At 32.9% G+C, this 11,928-nt stretch overlaps 2 pseudogenes; one reads left to right on the top strand and one right to left on the bottom strand.

The window, feature by feature from the left end:
* Window positions 1–202: 202 nt before the first annotated feature.
* On the top strand, window positions 203–2,689 carry LOC138330870 (putative nuclease HARBI1; annotated as a pseudogene).
* LOC138330620 (nuclear apoptosis-inducing factor 1-like) lies at window positions 2,569–5,232 on the bottom strand (annotated as a pseudogene).
* Between the last annotated feature and the right edge of the window lie 6,696 nt (window positions 5,233–11,928).

Genomic DNA, 11,928 nt, shown 5'->3' with positions numbered 1-11,928 from the left:
CTCGTATGCATAAAAAATCTTAAATGGTTAAGAATATGCTTAAGTTAAAAATTCCGCTAAGCATATTGTTTTTTTGTGCTAAGTATATTGCTTATCTTGTTAAGTGGCTTGCATGATTTTTCTTAACACTTAAGAATATTCTTAACATTAAACAACCACCTTACTGTCTCAAATCGTTAAGCAAGATGCTTATCTTACCAAAATGACCGCTGCTAATGGACAGAATAATCCACCTCAACAGTTTGTAAGGGCATTGAGAAGAGTAAGAATTTTCAGGGACAGGTTGGATCCACTTCAAAACTATGACGGGTTTGAACTTTATCAAAGATTCAGGTTTGACAGGGAGGGGATCCTTTTTATTAACGATATTGTCAAAGATTATATTGCCCCCGCCACAGGACGGAATCACAGCCTACCCTCACATTTGCAGGTGTAAATAGCACTGAGATTCTATGCTACAGGGAAAATGCAACTCTGCAGTGACGATAATTTCAATATTGACCAGTCAACAGTATCCCGAGTTATGCAGAGAGTGACAAATGCTTTAAACCGTCAGGAAGTCGCTTCCAAGTTCATTTCATTCCCTATTTCTGCTTAGGCTGTGAGGAAACATCAAGCAGTTTTTTATGCAGTTGCGAGGTTTCCGGGGGTTATTGGAGCAATTGACGGCACACATATACGTATTTTACGCCCGAGTATAAACGAGCCAGAACTTGTAAACAGATAAAACTTCCATTCCATCAATGTACAGATTGTGGTAGATGCAAATTCCCGTATTTTAGACCTAGTTGCGAGATGGCCAGGGTCAGCACACGACGCGAGAATCCTTCGTGAAAGTGGTCTCGCAAGGATATTTGAGGCGAGAATGGTGCAGGTAAAATGTCACTTACTTGGCGATAGCGGGTATCCTTGTAAAAACTGGCTCTTGACACCCTACCTCAACCCACTAACCGGACAACAGACTCGGTACAACAAGTAAATGTTCCTAAAATTGTGTCCACCTTTATTGACAATCTTCTCCGGTCACTCGCGCTACTGTTATTATTGCATTGGAGAGTTGTCGAAAAGGGAACTAACTCTAGTTGTATAATATGAGGGGTTCAGAATGGGATAATCCAATATTTGAACATCATAGTTGAAAAAAAAACAATAGAAAATAGAGAACTTCATCATGTCTAAATATTTTCAAGTTTTTTATAAAAATAACAGACACCAGATGCATGAATAGGGTGTGTTTCACCACGTCACAGTACATGTTTAATTAGATTACCATATTTTCAATATTACATATATACACATTTAGTATATAATTATTGCACATTTTGTTAATTAATTTGATAATGAATTTTAATGTTGTGCTCGATCATTTCAAAAAAGAATATCTGTTAATACATTTATCTAATATGTTTGATAATGAATTTAATTGATTCATGAGTGGGCAGATTAAAATTAACAGTCTTTTTCCAGTAAAAAAAATCAAGTCACATTTTTAATAAACATTATCATTTTGTAGGTGTCTTTAGCCTACCTCATACCATGTTATCTAAGAAATCAAGCAAAGGTTTAAAATAGTTTCAGATTAATTTTGATATAAATATGCACATATAGTTGTATACATGTACATTGTGAATGTGTATATACTGTACATGTACACGTAGCTGACATTTTTATTTGTTTTTATGCTTTTAGGATATATTATACACAACATGTATCCTTAAATGATCAGATGTCAACTGACTTATACTCATAATTCAATAATTTGGTAAAATAGAAATTTCAACCTTATATTTAAATGATATGAAATGAATTGAGAATTGGTGGTTCTGAAGCACATTTTAGCAGAAATTGAACTATAATATTGAATTTTATTGATATATTTACCTATATTGCTATATATCTATGAAGTGCACACTGTATACAGTGTATACATTAAACTGACATGACTTTGCAAATCAATTCAAGCTTTAATTGAGGATTTATTTTACAATAAAAACATTTAATCAAAACAAATGGTTCACTTTTGTAGTGCACACAAAACTACCAGGTGTATTGTGGAAAGAGCTATTGGGCAATGGAAGAGAAGGTTCCACGTGCTGCATGGAGAGATAAGATTGAGACCAGAGAGAATCTGCAAATTAATCACAGCTTGTGGCATTCTACATAACATTGCTAAATTGTTGAAACATGCCACAGCTTGATAATGATGATGAAGATGGAGATGATGGTAAATGTGAGGGTGATGCTAATAGTATCCAAGAGGACCCTGTTGATGGCAGAGCCTACAGAACCCATATTGTCTGTAATCATTTCTGATGTAAGCTCAATATTATTTGATTTTTACTTATTTATTTTTTTCAACTGACCAGGTTTTTTTTTTTATCTACCGGGTACTTTATCATTTTTTTTAAATCAGCTGATGATATTTGTAGAGTTATGTACATAATGTACAAGCATTGAAATAAAAAAAAACATTCAAGCAATATATTTCATAATTTATTATTTGAGTTTTAATTAACATTCATTATCATTTATCCTTTTGATTTTCAAAGTGAGAAGTTTGTTTTGTAATTACAAATTTTCTATCCCCATCTGCAGCTTCTGCTTCCTGAGTTGCTGGATCCCTGCAGTGCTGTCATCTGAGTCTAGGGGTGAAGCTACTGTGCATGATGGCAAGATGGTAGCTGTACATGAAGGCATGATCTCTGGTGTTATGGTGCTGCATTGGGGTCTGTTATAAAGACAAATTCAAATGATTAAAGCTAACTGACAATTTCATGATAATATATGCCATAAATTCATAGATGATATCAAATACTAATGATAAAAATAATAAAAAACATGAAATTTGAAATTCCATACATACATGTTAATTGAAACATGTACATAGACATATACATGTACATTGATATTTTTTTTCACTTTTGAAGTTACAATAGATGCACCAAAACTTAATTTTTGGCTATATTTGAAGCTTCCTTTTGCAGAATGAATACAATAATTCCTTTACAAATATGTGAGTTGGAAAGATAGATCCAAATATTTTGTACTTGATATGAACTAGTAATTTGCATGTACATTTTCAACTAGCCCTATAATCTGTCATAAAATACCTTGAGATTGATGGAAAGACTGGGTCAGTGTTTAGAAGCATCATCATTGATGTGTCCACTGCCCCATCAATGCCACAAATGGACACATTATCCAGGCCAATTGCATTGCCCACAGCCTCAGCAATTGGACTGATCTGGGGCATAGAAGATGGCCCACCACCTGAAATTGAGTACAAGTATGCATTTAAGGTTGTTTATTTACCATTTATAATTCCATTCATCAATATTAATTTTGACTGAAATCAGAATATAAGTACAGAAAATGTAATTGTATAATATATTTACATGAAAAAGAATCTGTGGCCTTTTTGTTTTACTATACAGCTGTATTTCATTTTTTATCAAGAAAGTACACAATTGTGTATATGCAATGCATTTTATTAGTGCGACATAATTAGGCAATAATCCATTGGGAAAAAAACAGGTTTACTGCAAGAAGAAAATAAATAGATTTATAGAAAATAAGATATATTATAAAAAAGCCAGTTGAAATTTTTATATCCAGTTTCTGTATTAGCATATGTCTGTTTCTCACATATATCTGTATCTCATATATATCTGTATCTCATATGTATATGTATCGACTGTGTATCTCATATATATAGGTATCTCATTTACATATGTCATGCATTTAACAACAAAAAAGTATATACCTGAATGAAAATTACTAGATATCAAAATTAAATTACAGATAACATGTATTAGATCTGCAATTTAGATATATGAAATTAATTTTATCAACATTGTTTCAAAATACAAATATCTTTATTCCTTAAACAACACAAATATTTATCTTAAAACTACAGATACATGTTATTTGTAAATATAGAGACAATGCATGTAAGCTTGTATATCTCAATCTGTATTAACAACAGTAAATAGATGTAAGCTTCTTAGCCTTAATGAAAATAATATTATGTATAGATGATTTTGATGACAGTCTTATCATAATCTGTATAGTTCATTTATAGATTCTAAATATCTACATGTATATTTGACTATAAATGAAGATGTCTGTAATCAAATTAATGGGGACTCAACTCTGTTTTTGATTATAAATAAGAGTGGTCGTTGTGTTTATATATAATTGACTGTTGAAGATACTATTGGACAGTATTGGTAGGAGGGTTGGTCTTAACTTATCATATATTCATAATTGGGCGGTACTAATACTATTTATGGATGTTAGGCGTATTCGATTTATTGTTTCCGACCTGTTTGCAATATATAAATTACGTCTGTATGTCATCGTTTTCTCACCAAAACATAATACAAAACAAGTGCAAAGTTAGCTACTGTCTATAGTTGAAATATTACTATAAATCATGATCAGGTTATGTAGTATTCATATGAAACTTTGATTCAGTTGTTGTCGGAAACTTATACAATGCAATAGTACCGTAATAGAGATGACAAAGTAAATCGAGCATTCCAATTCAAAGAACGACAACCCGACACAGCAAACATTGCACCGGCCATCGAGATGTTGAGAATTAGGCTAACAGAGATTTTGACGATCTGTTGTGATTTTACACTCAAAGTAAAGTAAGTGGAAATGAAATTGTTATTAAACTGTATTAACCAGTCATGACTGTCGCACAACAGCTCACAGATCAAGGCGAGTCGTCTGCTATATAGGGGCCTAATTCAACGTAATGATGCTTATGCCTACAACTGTAATGATCATGATCGAACTACGAGTAATACCTGTTATCACTGCCTGTCTGCGGTGGTCAGACAACTCTGCCTTCCCCTTCATATGGAGGTTGTGCCATTTTTTTTTTCTACCTCCTCTACGCTTCGTCTGACAGTAGAACTGGCGTTGATGGCATCTGTTATGCGCTGCCATGCTTCCCTTTTCCTCTGGGTCGTAACCCCCGCACCAAACTTGGCCCTGATAACATCCTTCTTCTCTTCAACAAGTTTTGTTAGCTGCAAGCATTCGTCTGCCGTCCAGTTTGGTTTCCGCTTTTTGCTTGGTGTCTCAACCCTGTTCGTTGCCATTTTTTTCAGAGAAGCTAGACAAGCAGACGACGATCGCGCACTGTGTTTTGTCCGCGTGGTATTGTTTGTAAACAAAAAGTACAGGAAACATGATGTCTCGCCATTGACAACGAGCCATCTAAGATTTTTGCAATATGCTTAGCAAAAAACAGCTAAGCATAATGCTTAGAATATTTATGCAACAGAAATTAAGCATCTTGCTTAACTAAGTGTATTGAAAATTTACTTAAGTACAAACTTAAGAAAATTCTTAGATTTTTTATGCATACGAGTCCTGATATTGGGGCCTGGGACATGCTGGGAGTGAAGAGCTTACCAAGTTTGTTCAAATGAATGACCTTGACCTTCATCCAAGATCACATGGGTCAAATAGGCTAAAATCTTGAAATATTTTTTTGTGAATAAATAAGAGGCCTAGAGACCTGATATTGGGCCTTGTGACATGCTGGGATGAAGGGCTATACCGTATTTGTTTTTAAAAAAATGACATTGATCATTATTCAAGATCACAGGTGTCAAAATGTCTTAAAATCTTTAAACGACTATGTTGTATTGTGCCAATAGTCAGATGACCGTTAAGGCCCAATGGACCTCTTGTTTTATTTTGTTTTATCGCTCGAAATTTAGGACAAAAACAACAGGACTGAAACTAAATTTACCTTAATAATACAGAAAACATAATTTTATGATTTTTTCTATATTCGGTGAGCAGATTTGCACGGATGATATATCCCATATATCAAATATCTCAAAAATTTGAAATGGTTCAAGAACACATATTTTTCTTTACAGATTTAAAATCTGCATGAACAATGCCAAAAGTATGGAACTACCTTAATGGATTTTTTTTTATCTATTTTTATCATTTGTTTATCGAAAAAAATTATTCAGTTTGAGAATGGTTACTTGTACTGATGACATAAATCGATGGCAGTATTTCGAAACGAAAATAATATATATATCTACTCATTGATAGTCCTGACTAGTCTGGATGATTATTTAATAAATTCTGTGTTCAAATATATCAGGTCTCGTTTTAATAATGATTCACAGTGTTTTATGATTTTCATAGCATGTCAATTTTATAGCAAGTTGGAAATATGTGCACTTCGCTGTTTTTGAATACACTATGAAAAAAATAGTTTTTCATTTTCACATTTTTGTTTTTTCTCAATATATGTCACCTGTTTGCATTGCATACTATATTCAAAAGATATCCGACCCCTTTTATATCGGTTAAGATAAAAATGAAAAACAATATTTTGTAATACGGCCTAAACTGCAAGAAATTAATGAAAATGTTAATTTTAATATAGAGTTAAAATATGTTAAAATTTGTACACGAAATATGTGATTTATTCGTCCAAATATAGCAGTGTTTTTATCAAATGTTCGTATTCTTTTCAAATGTCGTCGGTGTTGTTATGCTTTATACAGTGGCCAACAAGGGACAATAATGAAATACACGAATAATGTGAAAGCAATTATGTGCGTTATGTGAGCTACACCATAAAGAACTACATGGTGCATTCCAGGAGGTAATGAAATACTGTTTCATTTTCAGCAGAGCAAGTACAAGCTGGTCTGTTAGTAAGATGATCATGGTAAAAAATCCATGTTTAAGTTACTACAGGAGTTTCGAAGTTGACATAAAATAATATTTGCTCTTCTGAAACCTTCTGAATTTGAAAATTGATAATGATTCACTATCAGAGACAAAATCTGTACTTAATTGTTTTTTAAAGGTTTTAACATTAGTTAGGAATTAGAAGTGTTAATGTTGCGACACATTTCATGAATAAACTATCAAAATTCTTGTTTGTCTAACAGGGTTAAAACTTGAAATTTTGATTATTATTCAGAGGATTTAAGGTATGTCGTAAGTATTTCAGGTGTTTTTTCCATGCATAATGTTGTACATCATGATCTGTTTGTGTTTGTGTCTTTTTAACATTCGTGTTTCCCATCCTAATGCGTTGTATAGTTTGTCATTTGATACCCCAGAACGAAGACCTGTTATTACCCTAGCTGCTTCTAATTGCACAGATTCAAGACGATCGTTTGCCTGTTGTGAACAATTATCACAAATAATATCTGCATATTTTAATATTGGAATATATAACCTTCTTAGACTTTGTCTAATGATTTTCTGTTTATTTTAGATTTGATATGGCGTAGGATATTTTGTTTATTGTAAGCTTTATTAATTATTGTTCTGTATGTGTTGTTTCCATGTCGTCTTGAATATTAAGTCCTAAGTGTTGATGTGGAGATGTGTCTGTGATTTGGCTATTTTGAAAGGTATAACAAGGGATGATGTGTGTTTTGTTTTCTACAGAATATGATAAATTTTATTTTATTTGGGTTGAATTTTTATGTCCCAAGTAGTTGCCCATTTATGTTATTAAGATCAGAGTTGAGGGATTGTGCAGCCTGTGCAGATTTATTATAAATAATTACGTATACAGAAGTGTCATCAGCGAAAAGCTTAGTACAGTGTATTAGTGGATATATTATTGATGATAACATTGATATAGAGAAAAAAAAACATAAGAAATATTCGGTGTAAATCCAGACTGGTGTTTAGTAATAACATTGTTTTCAATTTAAATGTTGTATAATTATTTAAAAATAATTAGTTTTTTTTTATGATTTTTACTGAAACAAGATGTGATTGGCATTGGTCTATAATTTGATATTAGTTGAGCCATTTTCTTTGCAAATAGCATTCACATTTCTTTGTTCCCAGCGTATAGGTATTTTACCAGATTACAATGTCGTATTAAAAAAACAACATCAGAGGTAATTTAAGAGAAGAACTTAGCTTCTTCACAGTTTTAGGAAAAATGCCATCAGAGACTGGGGGTTTATGCTTTTTTAGATATTTTTTATTTTCATTTTTTAGTTATGTAAAATAAAGACAACAATAATAATACTTTGAATCTAAAATTCGAATTGTTGTTATTCCCATGGCAGTAAACAGTGATCAAGGGAAAAAAAACGAGAATGTACTGGAAAACAAGCACAACGTTCACCGGAAGTTGCCTAACTGTCAACGTGCACGGGTTATAAGAGGCACCGGCGCGTAGAACTAACGTCTTTTTCGAAATTGTTTTTTTTTTCACATTTTCTCTTTCTATCTTTATCTTCCTTCTTCAATATTATTACTTATCTATTATTTAAAGCATTTTCGCATATCTGTATCTCAAACGTTTGCGGGCACATACATATAACTGCAATCTAATCTAAAATCTAGATTTCAGAACTATATGTTTATTTACTTTGGGCACGTTGAAAGTCATTTGTGACGTTCCCCTTGCAATGCCATGCTGAATAGTGATTGTCAACTATTTTTCAACGAAATCGTCAATTTTATTATTTGAAGAAGTGGCTCAAAAAAGTATATAAACTATACATACAGTAAATGAATTACAACCTTAAACCAGACAGATACACAGACAATGTGAATCTAGTATCCCCCAGTACATTCATAAAGCGGTCATTAAATGACCATTATCATTTAAGAGGCATAATAAAACAGGAAAACACTAACAACCAAAATAAAGTAAATATACTTACCAATATTGTTTAATATTGTGTCGTAAAGTAAACCTGTCAGAAAAGAAAAACATTTCAGTTGTAGTTTTAATTTAATCTTTTCTCATCGTAGATAAGACTATTTTTTTCCTACATTCCATTTCGAATCCGTATTCCTTGTGCTTGATGGAAAAACTGAATTTTCACATTTTTTATTTTAAATGTATCATCAGTCCGAGTACCGATACTAATTTAGTATTTGTGTTTATTTACTTCAACTTTACAAAATTATAGGAAAACAATATGAGCAGGCATATAAAAAGCAAAGCTCTACTTGTTTCATATATTTTCTTTTTTCAATACATAATTTACAAATAAAATTTAAACTTTTAAGTAGACCTATAGATAGTATATGATATAATAATTGTCTTGCATAATACAACTGATAATTTAAATAGATAGCAAAGATTAGGATTTGAATGTTGATTTATGTGTCCATGGCCAGGCCTTAGGCGCTTCGTATGCGAATTCTATGATTTCGCGAAATTTATTGACGTGATTTGACGTCATGATTCCTTGTGCTTATTTTCGCTTGGTGGGTATTTTGACTGCCCCTCCATAGCGTTTACTTTTCAGAAGTATTATTATTTAAAAGAAAAGTTTGATCAACTCCTGTTAATGCATTTGCATTAGTTAAAAAGTATTTACTGCGAGAAGAACAGTACCGGAGTAACGCACAAACCGAAACAGGTTAAACCGGAAATACGACAAAAATAGCCATCCATGCATGCAGTTCATTGATCTCAGTAATGTACTTTTGCTTAAGTACATGTTTCCGGAACAAAACGGATTTTAGTAAGCGAGGTTTTGTTCTTATTAAGATTGATCAGATGAAATAATAACTTGTTGGCTTTTTTTATTTTTATTTTCTATGGTATTTCGAAGCAATCTTTTATTTTGGTAAGACAAAGGAAAAACGAATAAATAATTGCAATACTGCTATATTCAAACTTATTGATCTACATTTATCATGTCGGTTTTAGAAATAAGAAAACGTTTTTTCTTTTAAGTGTAAGACCTTTGGAAAAATAAATAGTGCTGATCTTTATTGAATTTTCAAAGTAAACAATGAAAATAAATGGTAAAAAAATCTTACAATTGCAAAATTGTTAAAAAATATTCCTGTCCGGGGATGACAGAAAATCTAATGAAGAACTCGGCTGTGAAACTCTATATCAACAGTTTATATAGGCTCTATATTGCTTTTTTCAAACTATTCTCATTGGCTAATACACTGTGAAGTCGAGAACGATATTCCATACATTGATTGGCGCTTAATGTTTATTTTGCAATTGTCTCGTCACAATAACCCGACATTGAGTTCTTCTTGAAAGATATAGTCTAGCCATTATCCATGCATTTCTATTATTATTTACCATAGAGCATTTAATTTAAAAATAAAAGGTAACAAAAAGGGCCTTTGCCGAGGCCCATATCACGCAATATCGCCACGCCCTGGTTGAATATCAAATGATATCTCTTTAATAACGATAGTCCAAGACAATAATTGACATAAAAAATCACACTATCTACATGCATTCTAATTATCATTCGCAACCCTTTTCACCCATTCAAATACGGAGATTATCCTGGTTGGTCTATATTTACTCAAAGAAATCAAACAAAGCATTCCAAGGCATTCCGAAATAACTGATGGGCTTTAAACTACTTGTTTCACTATTCTCAATGACTGTAACCTTATATCCATGTCATCTATTCATTGTTTCTGAAGAATCCAATAATGGTTTAGTTAGTATTTAAAGAATGATGATGCCAATATATTATAAGAATTCGAAAAAAACAAAACCAAAAATATATAGAACACAATTTCTAACCACATACATGTTGTTGCAAATTGCCAAAATCAAAAGGTGACTTTAGTGTAGCCAATTTCTTCCTTTCTCATACAGTTGTTTTGAGTGCACAAATATAGTGCGGTCCTCTGTCGTAAATAGGAATGGATTTTCAAACACCGGAAGTAAAGTTCGTCGCAATAAATGATAAAGAGGCGACCCAGCTGAACCGAATTCTAAAAAAATCGCATACGGGACATAAACCAGATATTATATCACAAAAACATATAAATTGATGTGAAATTTTTTTGCGACATGGTTTTCAGAAATTAGTCAAATATCATCTTAGCACTGGATGAAATGGGGGGGTAGCGTTGTAAGTTACAAACTACAAGCGTTACACAATTGTGAACATTTGAAAGAGGAAATATTACCTTGGGTATATTATATATAAATATTTTGAAATTGACAATGTTTTCCCATTTTTTCTTTTTTTTTTTTTGCCTATTCATTGATTTTTTAGGGGGAAAAATATGGCAATACATGAAAATTACTCATGGGTCATGGGAAATAAAGGAAGCTAGTTTTAGCATTTGTAAATATGCAACAGTTTTTAGGTCATCTGACCCAAAGGGTCAGGATGACCTATTGTCATCATGCACCATCTGTCGCCCGTGCGCCGTACGTATATTTTTCATTCAAACGACTTCTCAATAACCGAAAGGTCCAGGGTACTAATATTTGGCCTGTAGGTTCCTGGGATGAAGGGGCTACCCAGTTTGTTCAAATCAATGACCTTGACCTTCATTCAAGGTCACAAGGGTCAAATAGGCTAAAATCTTTAAACAATTTCTTCTCAATAACCGAAAAGGTCCAGGGTACAAATATTGGGCCTGTGGAATGCGGGGATGAAGGGCTATCAAGCTTCTTCAAATGAATGACCTAGACCTTAATTCAAGGTCACAGGGGTCAAATAGGCTAAAATCTTTAAACAACCTTCTTCTCAAGAACAAAAAAGGCCCAGGGTACTGATATTGGGCCTGTGGCATTCTGGGAATGAAGGGCTACCAAGTTTCTTCAAATGAATGACCGTGACCTTCATTTAAGGTCACAGGGTCAAATAGGCCTAAAATCCTTTTAAACAACTTATTGTGAATAACTAAGAGGCCCATGGGTACTGATATTGGGCCTGTGGCATGACAGGATGACGGGCTAATAAGTTTGTTCAAATGAATGAGTTTGACCTTCATTTAAGGTCACAGGGGTCAATTAGGCTAAAATCTTTAAACGACTTCTTCTCAAGAAGCAGAAGGCCTAGGGAACCGATATTGGGCATGTGACATGCTGAGATGAAGGGCTACTAGGTTTGTTCAAATGAATGACCTTGACCTCCATTGAAGGTCAAAGGGGTCAAATAGGCTAAA

The sequence above is a fragment of the Argopecten irradians genome, chromosome 9 (assembly GCF_041381155.1).
Source record: "Argopecten irradians isolate NY chromosome 9, Ai_NY, whole genome shotgun sequence".
In the NCBI taxonomy this organism is placed as follows: Eukaryota; Metazoa; Mollusca; class Bivalvia; order Pectinida; family Pectinidae; genus Argopecten; species Argopecten irradians.
This window is presented reverse-complemented; position numbering and strand designations above follow the sequence as displayed.